A 22,717-nucleotide genomic window follows, 5' to 3' on the forward strand; every position below is an offset into this window, starting at 1 on the left:
CGGAAATTATAAACCTGGAAGTCAAAGGCAATGAAGAAAAATCATGCCCCCATCCATGAGCCTGTACCTTATTTTCTTTGCAGTGGTTAGAAAAGAAATCACTGTCTTAGCTTTAGGAATCTGGCAGGTCCTCTCGGGAAACACTGCCGGCAGAGGAGTTTGGGTGCCATGTGCCCAGACTCTTCCTTTCGGGGTCCTCAGGTCTCAGGACAGGTTATTTGTGTGTGGGCACTGGCACCCTGCCCGCTCTGGCTTTTAGGAAGAGGGTGACTAGCTAACGCTCCATTCAGTGGTGCAGGGAAGGCAAATGGACGAGAGGGAGTTTAACAGCTTCCACCTTGTAATCGCAAAGAGTTGGGACAATCTGTAGACCAACCCCATGGGGGAAATGAGGCTGCGATCCGTCCAGCAGACGGGTTCCTGTTTCCCTAAAGAGTGAGGCTGTACCTGAGACCTCCAGCTGGTAATTAGTGAAAATAACTGATGAAATAGGGTCGTAATTGAAAAGTTTGATTCATAAGCACATGATGTAGAATGTTAAAAAATTATACTAAACCCGTTTCTTCACTGGATAAGCCGAGCCCAATGAGCTCTCTGTTGAAAGCTAGACCCAGGATAGGGGGAGGAACTTGGGTATTGCATTCTTAGTCCCCCCAGGTGAAACTGCTTAATAATTATTATAGTAACCAGGAGCCCAGCACACGATTCAAAATCACGTGGCGCCGCCCACCCTCTAGTCGCTGGTCCGGCCCTGCCTCGCTCTCCAGGCCCCATAGTAGCCGCGGCCACTGCCAGTCCAGCCCTGCCTCCATCTCTGGCCCTTGAAGCAGCCGCTGCCGCTGCTGATCAGGCCCTCCCCCAGTGCAGGCCTGTGGAGGCCCCTGCTGCCCCACCCCCAACGCTGTGTGTGCAACCTCCTCCTGTCCGGTCGACCCGTTATGGCATCCCGGTTAATTAGCATATTTCTCTATTATATATAGAATATAGAGAATGGATGTTTCCAGCACCCCCCCTCCCCAAGTTATAATTGTTCTGCCCCCATAGAAGATAAATAGGGAAGCTAAATTAGACTTTTAATTCATCAGCCTTCTGAACTTTGTTGAGATTTTTGGTTAGAAGAAATTACTCGCTGATGAGTTTTATTTCCATGGAAAATGCAGTTATAGGAATACTGAAGGTGATTGGACATCAAGCTGGTGCACCAGGCATACAATAGTATGAAAACATAATACTATCATTATTTGGATACATAACGTATTCAGAGCCCAGGGTGAAAGGATCAAGAAAATGTCTTCTCTAGAAGAAAACTTTATATAACCTTGGCTGAGCAGTTTCGTGTTCTCGTGTGCCCCTTTGGGAAAATATGCCGGAAATCACAGAATGGGACCAGACCTGTTGATCCCTGACACTTCCCTTCCCATCCTTGCTTCTCTTTCCTTCTCCTCCCCTCCCTCTGCCCCCAATTGGAACCATTTGGGAAGACTATTTCATTATGTTGTGGCCTCTACTTTTTCAGGCAGCATGTCTCTGAGGGATTTCAAAGACGCAACTTGTTCCTCTACTTGAAGTTGAGGACTGCCGTGCCAGGGCCTCCTGCCAGGACGGGCTCTCTGGTTTCACTGGGCCGGTGCCAAGTGACAAGCTCAGCACGTGTTTCCTTGCGCAGAAGTGGCCGGCTCACACTTGAGGAATCCCGTGGAAACTCTGTAAGCCCAAGATGCAGGATGTTTAGAGATACTTATGGCTGGCAGGGAGTCCAGGCAAGCTCTCTGCTATTTCTGGAATGAGGTTTGCTGGGACACTGTTGTCCCCTCAGGCTCGCCATGGTATGGGTGTCTCAGGTACTTCAAATCACATGTCCTCAGGAACATGGCTGTCGGAGGCAGACATGCTTACCTTGGGCCAGATGGTGCCTCTAGAATGCACATACATCTCTGGGTACTGAGTCCTCAAATACTAGCACACCTTGGTCCATGTTGCAGATAGATGGCCTCTTCTGCTTTTATTTAAATTCCAACTATGCCTGGAAAGTGTTCCTCTCCTCCATCTTCACTGCTGCTGAGCAATGAGCTTTACCTCAAGGAAAAGTGATTCCTGTTGAGTACAGGGCTTGTTTCTTTTCCCCATTTAACTCAGACCCTTCAGACGCATCCACGATATTGTCACTTTTATTTAAAAAATGCTATTTAGGGACAGAGTGGGAGTTTACTCAAATATGCATGATTAGATATTTGACTATTTTGGTTTCTGAGGTACGTTTGATCATTTTAAGTATTGTCCCAATGCTGTGGTAAAAATGTAGATACCTGCATTCCATCATATGTTTAGTAATTACAGTGGAACAACGTAGAAATTGAACAGGTTACGTTTTCTATAAGGGAATTCACAGAAAGTTTTAAGCTTCCCATATTTGTATAAATGCAAAGTATAAATGAACTCTATGATGTTCACACAATGACATTGCCTAGCTATGCATTTCTCAGAATTTATCCCCATTGTGAAGTGGCACATGACTGTATTTTGATGTTTGTCTTTAGAGTAAAATATAATTTATTGGCAATTTAGGTTATCTTCTCTTCTCTTAGCCCCCTACACTTTTAAATGTAATATTTATGGATTTTATTTTTCTATGTTATGGTCAAATCCTAATAACAGGTTAGGGACTAAATTGTGTTAGCAACTATTTCAACAAAGCTATATATATGAAACTGCGAATGTGTTTTGTGAATTAAGCAAATTGAAGAAACACTGTCTTATTTAGAATGTTGTTAATTTTCCCCCATAGTCTTTCTATAAGTTATTATGAGTATCAAGAAAATCAATGCAAGAAAAATTAGCCTCGCACAATGGCTGTTAAATGTGTTAGTTTTTTTTTCTTTTTCTTTTTTTTCATAAAGGCAGGGGTAGTTAGTTCTTTCACTAGGGGATGAATTTAGTTTGATCTTTAATTAACAGCACAGCTTCTGAAGATATTGATAAAAGATCCTTATGGAGTCAAGGCCCAGCGTATAAGCGATGTGTTGGCAAGCGCCAAAAAGGCAGGGAAGAGACTCAAGAGGGAGCAAGTGTGCTTGGAGCACCATCAAACATTTTCGTCTTTTGAAACAAACAGTGTGGACCGGGCCGGCCAGGCACACACCACCACCTGATGTTCTGTGGGTCGGGGTGCCAGAGTTAGCCAGTATTTTAGTCTAAGTATATCCTAAAGGTTGTGTGGGCATGATTATCATAAGAAGGTATCCCTTGGTATCTGAAGTGCAAATTTAACTAGGCATCCTGGATTTTCTCTGGCGCCCTATCTTCAGGGCACCTCAGGGTGTCCGCTGGGCTCCGTCAGCCTGGATCACCTGGGTGCATCCCCGGGTGAAGGGGAGGCCTCTGGATCCGTCGGGGGAAAATGAGAGGTTTTGGTTGTTTAGCGAGGCACGCTTTGATTGAAAATGCACACACCGAGAGCTAGCATGATTAAAACCTTTGGAAGGTTTGGTGTTTTGCCAGACAGCTTTCCGCATGTGTCTTGTGAGCAGTTTTTGTGTCATTTGGAAAGAATATCGCTTCGGAGGCCTCCTGGGGAAGATGTCCGCCCCACCTTCACCATCAATATGTGGCGGATTTACAAATGATTGAGTCGGAACCGTGTGTTGCATTTAATGATAATGCATTATAATCACCCCAAATGGGTTGAGGATGAATCAAAACTTTATAAACTGGTGTTAAATTGACTTAGTGATTTGCATCTGGCTCTGTGTGGTCGGCCTGTTGACAATAACTTACTGGGAAAAAATGGCTTTGCAATTTCTGCTTAATTGCATGTGTTGTTCTGTAGGGTGATGCAGAAGATATTAAAATATGAGTAACAGATGGATGCTTGCTAATGGAGCTTCACATCCCATATATTTTCTCATTGTTTCCTATTTATTTATGTCTCTATTTCTGTAAAATAAAACTTTTGCAAGATAGCACTAACTTTGGTGGCCTTTTTCCTCTCAGTTTTCCTATACTTTATCTCAGTTTCTTCCCTGTCACCGTGCTGTGGGTCAGAAGAATCTCTGCTCGGGAACCCACGTGGAGTTTGGTTTTTGTTATTAGAGGATGCAAGTTCATGATACATAACCAGGTTGAAACCCTTTGAAGGTGATGTGTATTCATGTATTGATGGTGGTTTTGTTACCTATCTGGTATGGCTGTAATTTATTTATCCTTATTTAAAGTAACAGAAAAATGAGATACTAAAGAATCGAAGTGTCTATTTCTGGACCACTAGAAAGGATGTCAGATGTTAAACTTCATGCACTTATATTAGCTTGTTGGTAGAGCCTACTGTGTGTAGACATTGACTGATATTCAGAGGTATAGAAGGTGTTTGTCTTTTTTCAAATAGCTTGCAGTTTAATGGGGGGAGGAGAGAACGTATATCTATGTAATTCGACCAATGGGGAAGTCTTCATGTCCCACAGGAGGCGCAGCTTCTTGGTGCCATTACCTACAGTGCAATTCCTGCGATTTGGTAGTGTATTCGTTACCAAATACACTCAGCATTTTTATCCATTCCTTGCCTTTATTTTGGACTTGATGACTTTTTAATATGAGAAAGTTGACTCAGGTGGGGATAGAAAGAGAATAAAGAAATGGCACTAAACTGTTTGATGTTTTCTCTTTAAATACTTTTTTTTTCAAAGTACCCCATAAGAGTTTGTGATGTTTTAAGAGTAGTAATGCTTTGATTCTTGTAAAAGGTCTCCTGAGGGTGGGTGTGGGGTGAGGACAGTCAACCGTATTTATGACCAATTGCTCCAGTCTCCTCTGCTCCACCAGGTGGCACCACAAAAGCACGAGCATCCTTCTGGTCCAAGGGAGCGACTGGGACCTTCCTGGAGTAGAGTCACCCCCTCTTTTGTGTTGACTCATGTGGTTGGGACCTAGTCATCATTGCGGCGGCATGCGTGCATTTTCATTGTGTTCCCCTTAGCTTGTGGTAACTAATATGTCTGTTTGCTAGAGTGAGTTCTGTAATTGTTAATCGTATACAAAAAACAAATACACAGAATAAATTCAGAACAAAAACACATGCTCACCCTGCTAAACCCAACCCATCCCAAACCCTGGTAAACATTGCCTTTTACGTCCATGGTTAGAGTTATAACGGCCCCTGGCGTGACGTGTTTAACCGGGTCAGCGTTGGTTGTTGCAGCACGTGGGTGACACACCCACGGGAAGCAGGCAGCTGCAGAGGAGGCATGCTGATGATTTTGTGATCTGAGGCGCATCCCCTGGTTCACAGCGTCTCTCCATGCTGCCATATTGTGGGCTGGGAAAGAGACCCCGGGGCCCCACATCTCCATGGTGGCTGTGCCTCAGTGGCAAAGCACAGTCCAGGTGAGACTCCACACAGTGTTCTGAGAGAACCCAACAATAACTGCAGCGCTGTCTTTGGAAATTGTCATAACCTTCAGAAATTTGAATGAAGGTTTCCAAAATTCATTTCTGAACTAAAACAACATATGACACAGTTTGGCATAATTTTATCAAAATAGCTGGGTGGGTGGTTGAATGAAAGTTATTTCCTTCTTGGTGGCATTGTTATGTTTTAGACGCTTTGTTTTTATTTATGATAATGATGCTCTGAAATTATTGTGACAATTATGTTGTTATTCCAGAAACTCTCTTTTGTACTGTAGGTAACAGATGCATCCTTGTGTGTTGGCCCAGAATCTGTACTCTGTGGGCAATGATTGCACCCAATTTCAGGAAATGGTTTCTCACTTCTAGACAAATGGATAAGATATTTCATCAGGGTTAATTGCGTATGAAGCCTTGTAAGATGTGCCGGTTGATAGCAGGGAATTTAAGAACACTTAATTCTATTTTGGAACATCTACCATCTGCCAGGTTGTGGAGGGAAATAAGAGTACAGAAACCAAGGCCAAGGGCAGGTACAGGAGCACCTTATTACCAGGTGGGCCTTCGCTCCCATCCTAATTTAACCTCCACTCTCCATTCCCCGTACCCTCTATTTCCTCTCCTCCCACTCTGAACCCCTATCCAAAGCAAAGATAAATATTTGTTTCTTGATCAGGATCCCGATCCCAATCCAGGTCAAGCTTCTTTTCCCCCCCCATTTCCTTGCAAACCTCTGCCTGATTTTTGACCAGACCCCTTCATTCGAGAGGAAAGGCCAGTCTAGGGAAAAAGATAAACCAGCCCTCATAAAGGAAGCAAAGATGGAACACAAAGGAGGACAAGCCAGCAGCTCCCCAAGCCCAGGACTTCTCTGGCTTAGGGTCTGACACCTGGCTTCTGAGGGACCTGAGCTCAGGCAGGCAGGCTGCTGCTCTGGGTCCCGAGACAGGGAGGGATAGGGGACCCTGCCCACTCAGAGCTGGTGGCCTGCATACCTCCTTCCCCATCTCCTTACCTCTCTGACCTAAAGACAAAGAAGCACTTTTCTAGACACAGTGAGGCCTCTATTCCTGGAACATACCTGTTTGAACACCTCTGAACTGGAGCATCCCCGCAGACTAGGAGGGTGGCTGGGAGGAGCCAACAGAGGGTCTGCAGCCTCTCCCTCCCCTGTGTCCAGTCTCTGTCCTTCCATGACAGCCCATGGCACATAGAAGGCGATCATGAATCTCTGATAACGGTAGGAAAGTGAAAAAATGGTTCTCCTGCTAACCTCCACATCGAGTCTTTTAATAACAATAGAAAAATGTTTTTAGGCAATGGAAACATATTAAAGGCACAAAAGTAATTTTTAGTTACTCAATAATTTAAAAATCAACTGTTACCTTTCAGTGGAGAGTAAAGGGGCAATTCAATGAACATTACTGGCTACTTATTTGGAGTTTAAATGACTGACCGTGACTGACAGGGTCAGGTGGACTGCAGTAGGGGTATTGGCCCCCGGCCTCCATGCAGTTAACTTGGGATATTGTCTTTGTATTCATGGCTGTACCCAGCTTTGCACACATCGGATCCCCAGCACTGAACATATAATTTCACAACTTAGAATATAATGGCGTGCAGCCGCCTGTGAGCGCTAGCCAAGAGTCAAACCACAGGCCACCACACGGTGAGGGAAGAGGGACTAACGTCAGAAACTTGCAGCTTCAGTGAGAAATGAATGAAGGCCAAACAGCCCAATGGTTAAGAGCAGCGGCTTCGCAGAGAGAGGCTCACAGCTGGATCACTGCTCATCACTTACTTCGTTTATGACCTTGAACAAGATACCGACTTCTGTCTCATATTCCTCTTCTGCAAAGTGAGGACAATAATAGCACTTTCTTATGGGGCTGTTTCGAAGATGAACTGCCGCCATCTGTGGCGTGCTTAGATGCCTGGGGTCTTGAAGGGCTGGCTAAATGTTAGCACACACAGTCTTCAGACATTTATTACCGGAGTTCTATGACCTCCAACCTTAATCCTCAGTTTGCGTGAGGTTCACCCAATTATTGAGGCGCACTAGAAGACAATAATCTGATCTCTCCTGTCTCCTCCATCATTGCTGCTGTAACAGTCTCTGTCCCCAGCTACCTGTGTCCAAACACAGTGGATTCTATATTTGAGAAAGTATCATGGGAAAGTAGCAAGCATAAAAAATATGCAGGGCTTTTTTTATTATTATTAAAATAAAAAGGTGCTTGAGGATAATGGTTTTGGAGGCAGTATGAAGAATGGTGATGTGTTTCTTGAGGAAGCACTGATGTTAAATATATGAAGGCCAGTTACCATTAGGAACTCGTTTTTCTCCATCAAGTGTGAAAGCTGGTGGTCTCCAGTGGCTTCATTGGCTCCAGTGTTTTAGAGAAAAAATATTTGCCCCTGTAGCTCCCCAGTACACTAAGCTAACAGGGGGACGAGAAATTCGACCGTACAATACTCTTTTTTAACACAGCTTTGCATTTGGAAGACGATACCAGATTAACTTGTTTAAAAGACAAAGATTGGAATCCTATGCCAGGCTGTTTTAAGGCCTTTTTACTCATGCATATTAAAACACAAATGAACAGTGATTATTGCAAATGGGCTGTTCAGAATCTTGTTCTTCCTGGTAGCGGGTTGCAGGGTGTACATGGTTTTATGGGCGTTGAAAATATTCTTATGGACTAATTGGTGAGTCATAAAAATGTATTTCTGAAAATAAAAATGGAAGAATCAAGACCATTCTAAAGATCCAGCCTTCTTTTAGGTAAGTTACCGAATACCCTGGGACCACGATTTTCTAGTAGGGATCCCATTATACTGCACGTGTGACCAAAGGTATGGCAGCCCCTGCCTTAGAAGGAACACAGATTTTTGTTTTGCTTAAAATAATGGCAGCCTCACAGGGAATGAAAAAAGAACTTACACACTTTGAAACATCCTACAACTTGCTTTTGTTTTGAAGTAGGTTCACGCACTTATGTACAAATATTGCTCTTTGCTGGAATTCCTAGCTTTCAACTTTAGAATGGCTATTTTAATATAGACAGTTTACAAGAATTTTTAAAGTGAAAAAATTCCAAAAAGGTGCATTTATCATTTCTTAGAAACTTGAACATTTTAACCAGATCCTTTGGGTAGCATAACTTTGTATATGTGGATAGATGTCACTAATATATGCCAGTCTATTGGACAGACTACTTTTTTTTTTTTAATCTTGCATAATGTCTAAATTTAGCCTATGGTATACGTTATTTACTGGCTACAAACAGGGATATGTCATATAACCTGTTTTCTAAAAAGATGACTATAATGATATGACAGGTAAAAATTAGGAGGATCAAGGGCATTTTGCAAACTCTAAAGTGCTATGTAAATATTAGATTGGTGCGGGGCATAGGAGAAAGCTGACTCATCTAAGACCTCATAAAACTTCAGGGGCTGGGAGCAGTGTGGGTTAGAAAGCTGTCCAGGTGGATCTGAAGAACAGCCAGGTTGGAGAATGACTGGCAAGCACATCAACATGTTGCCTGTATAGATTTTGTTCAGATCAAGTGTCCAAATGTTTTGGGAACTTACCTGGAAGCAGAAAGATGATATTCAGAAGACATAGACTTACTTCTTTCATTATAGACCTCGTCTATACTGCCTTGAAGTTCTATTTCTTTGATCGTCTTGAGTTTGAGAGTTAAAAAATTAACTTTGTTGTATCATCCCTCTCCCCTCCCCCTTTCTCTTTCTCTCCTTCCTGCCTCCTTCTCTCCATAAGTAACACCTTGAGGTCCAGGTCTATGTCTTTGTTTTATTTAATTTAATTTATTGATTTCCAGAAAGAGAGAGAGAGAGAGAGAGAGAGAGAGAGAGAGAGAGAGAGAGAGAAACATTGATTTGTTCCACTTATTTATGCATTCATTGGTTGCTTTTATATGCGCCCTGAACCTGGATTACACCAAGACCTTTGCGCATCAGGATTATGCTCTAAACAACTGGGTTACCCATTCAAGGCCAGGGTCTGTGTCTTGAATTTCTTTTATTTATTGTTATTCTGAAAGCACCTGGCTAATTATGTAAAAGCAAAGAGCTCTGAAGATAGTTGCTGATTTAATTGGGTTTTATTAAAAAGGGGTCATTAAGCTCAGCCTTTATGGAGAACATTTGGAAGGACACAGATCCAGATAAGAACATGGCCCACTTATATTTGAAAACATGCATTTTCTTATGTAATGAAAAATAGACACTATTTAGCACCTGCCAGAAATAGATAGTGCTTGTTAAGAGTATGGTAGCCCTACATCTGTTGTGTTTAACCCAGGCACCTGGAGAGATGAAAACAGATGATATGTTGGCTCACTGGTAGAAAATAGTCTTTCAAAAAATTAAAAAAAAAAAACATCTTTATTGCTGAAAAGTATTGCATATGTCCCCCTTTTTCCCTATTGGCTCCTTTTAGCCCACCCCTGCCCCCCACCCCAGGCCTTCACCACCCTATTGTCTCTGTCCGTGGGTTATGCATATATGCATTCATGCATACCAGCTCTTTGGTTGATCTCTTCCCAACCCTCCACCAACCCCCCTTCCCCCTGAGATTCACAAATTTTATTTTCAGAAAGGTCAGTTCTGAGCTGCTGGTGTGTGTGTGTCTGTATGTGTGTATGTGAGACTTCAGCAGGTGCTGGCATCATGCCAACATTGCATCAAAGCCATCATCTACTAGTTAGCATTTTTTATATGCGTGTCCTGGGTATCTCAGACAATATAGCATGGGAAAAACTTCTTGCAAGGACATAGCACACATTTCTAAGAGAAGAAAACACAATATCAACTTAATTTTGCATATTTGTAGTTGGGAGGAAAATAACTTTAATCTCATATCAAGGGCTGTCAGGCCCTAATTAAATTTTTCTTTCTTCCTTCCATGGCCTCGTGGTTTCGGTTAGTTCTGTTTTATAAATAGACTATACTGACATTCTCCCCATAGAAATAAATAAGTTAATAACTAGTTATTAATGTTACCAGGTCACAATTCTTGAGGAGTCTTGTAGTAATCAAGCTAGGCATTGGTGTGCAAGATAGAGGGAAGCCATTATTAAAAAAATTTAGGATTTTGTAACTTTTTGAATAAACATTAATATGTGGCGATGATAGTATGTTTTAAAACATACCTTTAATATATATCATCCTATATAATAAAAGGCTAATATGCAAATTGTTCCCTTGGGAGCTCGAGACTGGGAGTTCGATCGCTTGCTATGATGCACGCTGACCACCAGGGGGTAGCGTGGAACATGGTAGAAGACCAGCAGCTGTGGCGGGGCACTGAGGGAGCGAGGGAAGGAGGAGACGGGGAGGCCGGGAGGAGGGAAACCTGATTGCCAGGCCTAGGGACCCTTCCTGTGCACGATTTCGTGCACTGGGCCTCTAGTATTAAACATATTAATAATGAGATATAATGTGTAATTAAATACATATTAAATATATTATGTATATAAATGGATAGACTTATTTTTAGAGCAGTTTTAAGTTCACAGAAAAATTGTGTGGAAAGTACAGAGATTATTTTGTTTGTTTTTTTAAAAAAATATATTTTTTATTGATTTTAGAGATGACGGGAGAAGGAGAGAGAGAAACATAAATGATGAGAAAGAATCATTGATCAACTGCCTCCTGTACATCCCCCAGCAGAAGAGGGGGCATATTCCTTACACTGATGCACCTAAATTGATGCATTGTCACCCCAAGTTCATAGTTGATTCGTATATTCTTGTATATTCTCTGGGCTTTGACAGATGTATAATGATGTGAATCCCTCATTATAGTATCATGAAGAGTCGTTTCACTGACCTAAAAATCCTCTGTGCTCCACCTGTTCATCCTTCCCTCTCTTCTAACCCCTGTAAACCACTGATCTTTTTTTTATTGCCAGAGTTTTACCATCTCAAGGGTGTCATATAGTTGGAATCATACAGTATGTAGCCTTTTATATTGGCTTCTTTCACTTAGTAACATGCTTTTAAGGTTCCTCTGAGTCTTTTTGGCTTGATAGCTCATTTCCTTTTAGCACTGAATAATATTCCATTGTCTGGATGTATCATTCACCTGCTGAGAGACATCTTGGTTACTTTCATGTTTTGGCAATATGAACAAGAAAGTATGCCTTTAGAGGAAGTCTCCTTTATACTGTTTTCTTCTATATAAAGATTTCTGTAAAAATGAGAAGCAAATGAAATTAGAGTACTGCAGGTACCAAGGAGAATGGTGAGAAGGAGGTGCTTGGGTGTTGGGGAGGTTGAGGAGCATTGAGTCATCTGGTGTTCTGTTCCCATGTGTTAACTTATACACCCAGCTTGCAGTGGGTGTAGGGCCTGGTATCCCCGTGACAGTAGTTAATGAGGTCTCTTGTAGGATTGCCCAAGAGTCCAATAGTGTAACACTTAGACACTCTCTGATGTTATGCAGATGTGCCTTCGAATCCTTGTGTCAGTAATTCCCATTCTGTGAATTTAAGTGTTTCTTCCTGAGCCTCAATTTTCTCCTCTAGAAAAGGTGTCAATATGGCTTCATGGTAATATGTACATAAAGCCTGGTCCAGAAAAAGTGGTCAACAGGTGATTATTATTATTATTATTATTATCATCCTCATCATTATTGAGCTTATTTTCCTTCTTATTATAACACTAGAGGCCTGGTGCACAAAATTCGTGCATGGCGGGGGGGGGGGTGTCCCTCAGCCCAGCCTGCACCCTCTCCAATCTGGGACCCCTCAAGGGATGTTCGACTGCCCGTTTACAGGGATCGGGCCATGGGAGTGTGGCCAGCTTGGGCTATTTTCAGGCTAGCCACACCCCCTTCAGGGTGGGGGTCCCCACTGGGGTGTCTGACCAGCCTGGGTGAGGGGCTGATGGCTGTTTGCAGGCTGGCCACACCCCCCGGCGAGCCAAGTTCCCAGCCCCTCCTTTTTTTCTTTGTCTTTTTTTTTTTTTTTTTTTCAGGGCCTCCTTGAGTGGAGGCCAGGGCCGGCTGGAAGCAGGTATCTGGGATTTATTTATCTTCTATAATTGAAACTTTGTAGCCTTGAGCAGAGGCCAGGGCCAGCCAGGGCGGGCGGGAAGCTTGGCTTCCTCCATCACCGGGGGCAACCCAAGCCTCCTGCTCCCTCCAGCTCTGTGGCCACTGCCATCTTTGTTGGGTTAATTTGCATACTCGCTCCTGCTTGGCTGGTGGGTGTAGCGGAGTGATGGTCAGTTTGCATGTTCCTCTTTTATTAGTGTAGATTTGCTTATTTTTATTATTTTTCTTCTACACAGATATGAGCTGCATGAGAGCAGATATGTTTATCTGACTTGTTACTGGTGGATCCTCAGTATCTAGAGCAGTGTCTGATATACTTAATAAAAACCTGTTGAATGAATGAACTTTCCAAATGAACCGATGGACTTTATAGAAGCTGCCACGTTCCTTTTGAGTGTATTACAGGAAAACTGACTGCTGATTTACTATGGAAGAGCATGAATAGTAGCAAGTAGTGTTTGTCCATAAATTGAGGACCACTACTAGTGGCAAATTAATTTTATCTATGGTTTCCTCTTTCAATAAATATATTGAATAAGGTTTTCTATTCCTGGTTGTAGATATAAAACCAAATTGAATAGTTTTATAACCTTTTGATGGATAAAATGGCAGTGGCAATAAAGAGTTTTTTCTTTTTCTTTGAAAATTATTTTTGTGGTTATTTTTATTTTTATATTTTAACATCATTTTTGCAGTGGCAATTTAAGGGTGATCTGATTAAGATAAAATATTAAAGTTGATGATAGAAATCTGAACCCGACTTTCATCAGAGAATTTTCCAGTACTGATTATCTGCTCGTAAACTTTTACTTCCTTAGATGTTTTTCCTGCCTTTGCATCTATTCAAGTCTTGGAATTGCATGTACAGTCTAGGCATATAAATAAAAAGAACTTCAAAGCTCCTGATGTACTGTAGGTTGATGGCTACTAGAAATAGAGAGCTGTGATGGCCAGACTGGCCCAGCTCTCAGATTGGGGATACTGAGGCAAAGGGTTGTGTCACACAAGTGTGGCTCCTTCTTTCCAATGCTGAACTGGGTGATGTCATGAGCCAAATGCTGGTCATATTCGATGGACATGTAAGGAGGATCAGACTGCCTGGCACTGGTTTGGGACAGGAGATTCCTAGTTTCTCTCCAGTGGACCTTGCCACTAGGTTCTGACAACTCTGTTTTACAAGTCTCTCTGTGAGGATGAAAACCAATAGACAGAGTTCATCTAGAGAAGACATAATGGGAAGGCAGGTGGTGTGCCACAGGGGGACAGGTTGAGCTTGGTCGCTAGACCAACTGCCACTTGTCAGTCTGAGACAAGTTGAAGAAAAGAAGTCAGATTTAACATGAGATTGTCATCAAGGACATTGTCCCTTAGGTGGCATAGCAGCCACAGGCCTGGTGAGATCTGAGTAGGTTCATCCCAAGGAGGAGCAGGAGAGTGGGGTACATTCTCCAGTGTGATGTGGGATTAGGCATTAGCGTCAGAGCTGCGCAGGCTGGTTATTTTAGGAGCTACATGTTACCCTCCATGTGAGTACAGTAACTGGATACCGCCTCAAGGAGGAATACATTTATTTATTTATTATATGTCCACTTTAATGAATGCTTTTGAAATGAAATACTGATGGCCTAGGCATAATTTTATTGTAGAATTATTTTAATGATTTTTTTTTATACAGAGAAATTAATGATGGATCACATAAAAGAAGAAAATGATCTTCTATTTTACTGTGTTACTCATTTTTAAAAATATGACTTATGGTCTTCAAAAGCTGTAATGTAAGGATAGGTTTTTGCCAAACAAATCTTGTGTCAATTTAAGTAAGATGTATTATGCTTGTCTTTGGTTCTCTTCTCTGCTGTGGGAGGTCTTCAGTCAATTCAAATTGGGCCTTTTTAATGTTCTCAAATTGCAAATGTTGCTCTTAGTAAATGAGCAGACGGAAGTTGACAATCCTATTTGTTAAGTACATTTATTTTGAAGAAATTTCCTCAGACATTTTACATATGTTTGATCATTTTACCTATCCATTCTCACCAAGGAATTCAGTTTGTTTGGGGAGCAAATAGGAATCATTCCCCGAATTGTTCTATTTTCTACTTATAAATGTTTCATTTATTTATTTTCAATAGTTTGCACTGATTGGCTAATTGTGTATCTTTTCCATGATCACGTGGCAAGAAGAAAAACACCAGCCATGTCTTTGTGAGGGTGAAGTGGTACCGACAAAAATGGAACATTCCAAAGCTAAAAATGAGAAATCCTGAGAGGTGCTTGAAGCCAGTGTATTTAGAGCAAATACTCACTTGGGTAACTTATTCGATAGCAATTTGCACTTTGAATCGCAATGGATGATGACGTTAGAAATAAGGCATCTCTCCATCAGGAGTTATAATAACCATGCGCCTCTCCTCTGAGCTCTGCTTCAAGGACACTTTGGTTTCTTAAGTTTTAAATATCTACTTCACTGCTTAATAGTATTTGAGCTATTCTGACCATCCTATTTGGAGAGCGGTTTTTCTCAAAATTTCTGATACTCAAAATGATCATTATGGACCAGACATATTTACAGTGTAATCCACATTTAGCACATTCCATCTAGTTGAGGCAAAATACGCTTACCAACAACTGCTCTGATCCCCCAGCTTTCTTCCCATTGGCTGTTTCTCCATTATCTTACATTTCTCCCTTCACAGAGAGCTTGTCTCCTAAGAGGCGCTACAAAGGTATATGTTTTATGGAAAGACTGAAGTTTTGTTCCCTTTTGCACAATTTTAATTAGAATGAAAGTCTTTGTATTCTGGGCCAAGTACATTTAGTAAGCATCTGTAAACACATTTTATAAAAAAGCTAACATTTTCTTCTTTCTTGACCAGGGTTTATTAGAACCAAAGGAACCCATTGTTGTTAGCTTAATTCGGCATTTAAACTTAGTTTTTTCTAGTTGGACCAAAGCTGCTGAAAGGACACTTTTTGGATGTCATTGTATGTGTCACCTGCCTGTCTGGACCTCTGAAAAGCCTGGACCTCAGAAATGGTGTGTGAGCCTTGTCCGAGATTTCCGGTTGTTCAAAGAGAGAATAGTCATGAAAATGTTAAACAGTTTCTCTCTGGAGCTAAATGCAAAATAAATAACAACCAGAAACCATACCAATAAACACACCGATGAGGGAGCAGTTCAGACGATGCTTTGAGAACAAGGCTGTGTGGACTTAACATGCAAAAGAACACAGGAGGGTAGTTCATACTAACATTTACTCAATTCAGGAGGACCTTCATAGAGTTCTAACATTTTCCTTTCCACAATTTTTTAACCCGGTGGTGGATTTCAAATAAACCTAAACATCTGTTTCCAAAAAGGACTCCCAAATGGGTAAATTTTTTTCTAGAATATACAAAGTAATTATAAGTAAACACTTGTGATCTGGGGGCATGCAGTATTAGGATATACTAGTAGACAACATCAATTTAGGAATCGATTAACCTGAGGACAGCCTCTTACCCGAGTGTGTGGTGGGCATATGTCCCACACAGAGGCTGGTATTCAATAGCTACAGGGTTAAGATTAGTCACATCCATCAGGCAAGATGTAAAATGCCCAGTGGTGTGGACAGACATGTGGCTATTCTAACTTCAACTCAGTTCACGTGCAGATGGAGATGCCCATCTAGGCAGAGTTCTAAGGAAGGAAGAAAGAGTGGGTGATCCCAGCCAAGGTGGGAATGGAGAAGCCACACAGGTGAGCCTTTGCAGAGTGTTACCAGCAGTAACTGATGCAGAACCTTAACTACCATAGGCTCTAAGAGAAGTGTGGGAAATAACCAGTTTCCTCCCATTAAAGGAGGGAAGAACATAAGGATGCTGGCTATCCAGTGCGATTTAATGCTGTACTGGAAAGTTTATGCAGTGCAATCAGATAAAATGGGAGATAAGAAAATATGAATGTTGAAACGGAAAATATAAAATTCCACACTTTGGCCCCCAAAACACAAGATAATCAGTTCCATGTATTAGAAGAAATAAAAATTCAGTCAGGTTAAAGTTTCAAAATAAATATACAAAAGCCAACAATTTTCTGTTTACTAGCAATGATTGTTTAATACCTATAATAATAAAAGAGTAATATGCTAATTAGACTAGACAGCCGAACAATCTTCTGGAAGTTATTCCGGACATCCTTCCAGATGAAGCCGCGGTGGCAGGGGCCAAGGCAGAGGCGGTTAGAGGCGATCAGGCAGGCAGGTGAGCAGTTAGGGGCAATCAGGCAGGCAGGTGAGTGGTTAGGGCAATCAGGCAGGCAGGTAGACAGAGGTGGTTAGGGGTGATCAGGCAGGCAGGCAGGCAGGCAGGCCAGTGGTTAGGAGCCAGCAGTCCCGAATTTCGAGAGGGATGTCCGACTGCCAGTTTAGGCCCTATCCCGCCTTGTATAGGTCAGGTGCTTTCTTAATGCCAACTTCATAATTGTCTTAGTCTCTTCCGGCTACTATAACAAAATACCACATACTGGGTGGCTTATAAACAATAGAAATTTATTTTTCACAGTTCTGGAGGCTGGGAAGTCCAAGATCAAGGTGGCAGATCCCGGGTCTGGTAAAGGCCCGAGTTCTGGTTCATAGACAGAATCTATTCACTGTGTCCTCATGTGGTGGCAGGGGAAAGGGAGCTTTCTTGGGCTCTTGTTATAAGGGCACTAATCCCAACCCTGAGGGGCTCCACCCATATGATCAAATGTCCCACCTCCTCACACCACCCCCTTGGGGGGTTAGCCTTCAACAAAGGAATTGGTTGGGGAGGAGAGGGCACACAAACATTTGGGCCATAGCAACAATTACGTATATGAGTGATCCAAATAATACTTAACTCTGAATGAATGAATTTCTAATAAGAAATACACTGATATTAATGATAACGCTTCAAATGTGGTACCATAAAGTCTACTGGGTTATATCTAGAGATATCTATATCTCTGCTTGAAATGTAAAATAACTCTTCAGAGGTATTATCAAAACATGCTCTTTAATTACAGTTCTTCTGTGGCTCCATTTAGTATCATTAACTTCAAAGATGTTGAATGTTGACTGTGACAGCTAGCTAACTAGCTATTTGCATACAGCCGCCTGATGACAGGCTGAATAAGAACCACTGTGTTAAAACAAAGAGCTCGCACAAGGAATTTTTAGTATTTCCCTGACTGTGGGAAGTCAATGAAATAATGTCAGTGACTAATTATTGTTGACATATTTGTGAAATGATTGTAAGAGCTATATAAACATAGCTTTCATTTTTATGTAACAGGATCATGCTTTGCCTTAATCTTTGGAAAGAAGTCTTTATAAAATTGCCAATGTTTTAATGATTTTGAGTTGGAAATCTGTTCCTTTTCCCGCTGAAAAGAATCTGCGGATGTCGACAATTCATTTTCTCCTTTCATTATTATTCTCAGGTGGCAGAATTTTGATTTGGTTCTTTCTGGGACCCCTGCATTGCAGAATGGTTCTGTGAACAGAGACTTAGCTCCCAGGAACGGTCACGTTCAGATTCGTATGACTTCCTATCTGTGTATGCACATGTTGGCCATACTGCCTGTGTCAGGCAGAAAGAAGTAACTGACCTTGACATTATCTCTGTCTTTAATAGCTTTTTTGTTCTTTGTCTAATCCCTCACAGCTGCTTTCCCCCCCTCTCCTTTAAGTCTTTGAGTATTTATTATTTTAAAGTGCACCTCTTTTGTAACTTAAGCTTTTTAGTCTTTGGAGCTGATTTACTTTTTTCTTCTAAACCTTTTGATATATAAGAATGTACTCTGAGGGCTTGGTGAGTGCATACCCGGGCTAGGGGAAACCAGAAAATAAAAGAGAAATAACACTCAGAATTTTTATGGCCACATTTTTAGCTACCTTTAAGTGGTTCGTAATTTCTCTCCTGTGTCTGTCCATTCTTTTGTCATGGTGTGCTTGGTTTCTGTACATTTATTAAGAGAGGGTAACGTGCACTTTTTTATGCGCTCAGAGCTTTGTTCATACTTTTGTCCTGGGTGGTGTTCTGCTGTGTTTCCATTCATTTACTGCTTCCCATTAGCTCTGTAGTCTGGCATGGCCCTCTTAAACATGATCGCCTGGGTTCCAAGGTATTTTACAAAGATTGGAGCCGAGCAGTGAAGGCTACGGCCAGCACATCGAATTGACACACTCCTCATGCACCTCTCTCTTCCCTGCGGGGTGGGTTAGTTATGAGTCTGCTGCTCTCAGGAGTGGGGCTGGCTTCGCTTCTCTGCAGGCTGGAGGGACCTCTTCCCGCTGAAAGGCACTAAGAGCAGATTTGCGGTGAACAATTTTCCTGATTAATTGAAGAATACACATAGCTTAGTCATACTCACAAAAGCAGGGTTGCCACCAAATCGACTCTAATTGGCTAAATAAATAACCCTAAGGTTTTATTGCCTGCAGCCTGGATCCTTCTGCAGATTAGCAGCAGCTAATGACTGGTTTGCCACAGGCAGTGACTGCTCTCCTATCTCTTATAAATATCCCCACGACTTACTTTCTAACTTATGGCTTATATTATTAGCTCAACTTTCAAAAGAGCTTTGGATTCAGGAAGATAGCGAAAATGAAGCGATTTTCAGCATTGTGATTTTTTAATAAAAACTAAATTTGTTTGCTTTTCTGTAACCTAAACCAAGGGTTCTTAACCGGTGGTGGTCTTGGCCTCTCAGGGGACATTTGGCAGTGTCTGCAGATAGTCACTGTTTGGGGGGTGGGTGTGCTGATAGTGTCCAGTGGGTACAGGACGGAATGCCCGGATGGACACTGGTAACACAAATGTGAATGAGACGTTTCTCCTGCTATAGAGTCATGTCCAGTCTAACTTTTGTACCTATTGGCCAAATTAACCCCGCTTTCTGTTTTTGGGTTCTTTCTTACTTTGTTGCTCTGGACAATTAGGTTAAAATAGAAATAGTCATTTGGTCCTGTGCAGGTGAATTATTTTTCTGCATATTTCTCAAAAATTTTTTTGAATATTATGAAGCATAAAAGAAATATTTTTTATAAGGGGTGTTTTCCCTCAAAACTTAATGTGTGTCACAACCTGAGATGCTCACAGTGGAGAATGTATTCACAGAGCCTACAATGGGCTCCAGGTGTATATTGATGAGTTATAAGTATGTGGTCCTTTCTGTTTAAAGTATACTGTAGTTGAGGAAACAGGAAACAAATATGGAACAAAGACTTGAATGTCTCCTGAAAATGGAGATGAGGGCTGTGGAGGAAATGGGCGTGGTGAAGGTTTTGACAGGGCTGTCTACCAGAGCCTCTCTGAGGACATTTACAAGTAGACCTGAAGAATGCGAGAGGCAGAGGCAGTCATGCTGGATGAGGGGCGTGTTCCTGGATGTGAGAACCATGAGACAGGAGAAAGCTGGCCATATTTTAGTCTCCAGTGGCTCATGAGAGTTGGCCAGAGTGAAGGCAGGACGGGTGGGCAGGGCTGGATGGCAGGAGGCAGATGGCCCTTCTTTCTGCTGTGTTACCTCTGTGCAGAGTGGATAGCCATTTCTCCCTGATGATGGGAATGATTCTGAGATGACAGGCAAGTCTCGCACACTTAGAGGTAGAAGAAGATAAATTCCACAGCACATGGTGGGGATTCCTCTCCTGATTACTTAGCAAATAGATAATCTTTAAAACACAGATAGGCTCTTTAAGATGAAATATCAGAATGTCCTAAAAAAATGGGTAAGATGATTCTCAGATATGCCTATTTACTCCTGGGTCTTTGTCAAGCCAAACCCCTGTTTCCTGGTGGGAGGTCTGTCCTTGCCTTTGATGGCTGTCTGTCACAGTTGGTATCCCTGAGTATCTGGCTTCTCTCTCTGAATTCCTGTAAACTTGCCTTCAGGCTCAGCTTTACTTCACAGCCTTGTTCAAACTTGGACTCAGCCAGGTGTGCAAGAGGTGATCTGACTCATTAGAAAGTCATTTCTGCCCACAGACTAATCTGGCCTTCAGGATTCACCCTGAGGGACTGAACTCCTCACCTTAGAGAGAGCTTCTTTCTCGCAAAGTCCACAGCTTCTATTAACAGGTCTCCACCATTTTTCTACTATTCAAACTTTTTCAAAATGCACAACACTGCTACCTACAAATAGATGTTTACGTTTTTTGTTTTGTTACTTTAAATCCTTTATATGACTGGTTGACTTTTATCATTCATGTTTATTATGGGAATAGACAAAAAATCCCCACAAACAACAACAAAAAATGAACAACTTAAAATATGGACCAAAGAAATGGCCACAAGTAAGGAAATGATTTAATAAACAATGCTGCATAAAGTACATGAATATTTTTCAGTTGTTAAAATTCCTCCTTTTAAAGTATTTCACTTTATATGCATGGAAATGGATATTATACATAACATTCAATAAACACCAATTCTGTATAAATTTATGTTATATCTACTTATATATATATGTATATATATAATATACATATAAATATAACATAAACATAAATATATCTTTTTCTAAAAATAATTCAGAGTAGATAAAAGCCCAGAAATTAATGCACCAAAATGATAATGGCGATGACTTTTTTCCTTTATTTCATATTGCTACACATTTTCTATAGTGGATATGTGCAGAATACACAACGAAGAAAGAAAGACCTCTGAAAACTTTAGGAACATACCTAAAATGATAAAAAATTATGATGATGCAGTTTTTTTTGGGCTGCTTCCTCTCTTACCTCCCAACTCTCTTATCCCCCTCACAGCTGCTGTTTGAGACAATTCCTTTGGCTGCTGCCCTGGACTGAACTAAGGATTCTTTCTGTGCCCATAGAACAGTTCAGGGAAAAATAATGATACAACTCTGCTCTTTCAACACAGGGCAGGAACTTTTCATTTTATACCTTATTTGCACAGCACAGCATTGATTTTCTAAGCCACGTAATGTGATCAGGGGGGTGCCATAAAAAAACAAAAATCAAAGAAAATAAAGGAAACTCTCCTAGAGTACTATATGATGTCTTTTTTAATGCTCAAAAGTGTCAAGAGGCAGATAGAAAGAAAGCCAAACCAAACACTGCCAAGCTTTTAAAGAAAAAGTGGAAGAAACATTTCCCAAAGGACAGAGCCTTAGAAGACATACCACTGGCTATATGTATTTTGAGAGATAAAAGCAATGAGTCCATAGCTTTTTTTATACATTAAAAAATATATATGGTGCTGTTTTTCATATTTTGCATTATAGATCTTATTAGTGTAAAGACCATCCCATCATTTTACTAAGAGCAGGTTGTTACTTTTCTGCATTCTTCTTTCAAGTAAAATAGAAATAAAGATGTATCAGGGAGCATTTAATTCAGAGTAAATTCATTTGCTTATAATTGTATCATTCAGCGAGGTATTTATGTATTTAATGAATCTTATGACAGGAATACATACAGACTGGTTAGTTCAGAAAACTTATTCAACATAATGCCACATGACTTATGAAACCTTAGTTTTGCTACCCATTTTGGATATTTAAAAAAAAAAAAATCTCTCTTGCTTATTCTAATCAAACCCCAAACCAGTTGCTTTGGCAACTGTCTCTGAATTTTCCAAAGTCATGGCTAGTTCGAAATCCGGCACCAAAGCATTTCCCGTCTTTCTGGTGGTATAGCTGGTGGGAAGAGGCCTTGTCATTCTGTCCCTGCCTGACTCAGTCAGTGACACAGAAACCTCAGGGAGAGGGCTGTGCACGCTGGGCAGGAGCAGACCTGCTCCATCTGTGCAGTTTCACTAGATCCCGGCAGACTTCTCTCCACTTGCCTCGCTGGGCAGTGCTGCTGGGAGACCCACAGGTAGGAACCGAGAAATCAGTCCGGTTGTTTTGTCTTTTTATTTATTGATGAGGGAGGGAGAGAGGGAGAGAGGAAGAGAGCGAGAGAGACATTGTTGTTCCACTTATTTATGCATTCATTAGCTGATTCTTGTATGTGCTCCGATTAGGGATTGAAGCCACAGTGTTGGTGTGTTGGGGAGACACCCTAACCAACTGAACTACCTGGCCAGGGCCCAGTTGTTTTTAGACTCCATCATGGGTTCATCCTCACGGCACCCACTTCACCCTTCTTTGAAGAGTTAGGGTTGTGATCTATGGATGGGAGGGAATTGGGTTCTCCTGGTTCTTTAACTTGGTCTCTCTGAGGCCCAGACCTTCTCCAGGGAAGAAAGCAGAGTCCTTCCC

General features: G+C 41.5%; 1 protein-coding gene across 4 annotated transcripts in view; it reads left to right on the plus strand.

The window, feature by feature from the left end:
* The window catches only part of SEMA5A (semaphorin 5A), a 392,963-nt gene that overhangs the window by 40,023 nt on the left and 330,223 nt on the right, over nt 1-22,717 (plus strand). The window contains exon 1 of one of the 4 annotated variants that reach the window (XM_079793137.1): nt 1,298-1,706. The exons of the other annotated variants lie outside the window; for them this stretch is intronic. The gene's annotated coding sequence lies outside the window, so the exon portion shown is untranslated. Of the gene's footprint in view, nt 1-1,297; nt 1,707-22,717 lie in introns of those variants that run through there. 4 annotated transcript variants of the gene reach the window in all.

This window comes from Cnephaeus nilssonii (assembly GCF_951640355.1).
Source record: "Cnephaeus nilssonii genome assembly, chromosome: 2".
NCBI lineage: Eukaryota > Metazoa > Chordata > Mammalia > Chiroptera > Vespertilionidae > Cnephaeus > Cnephaeus nilssonii.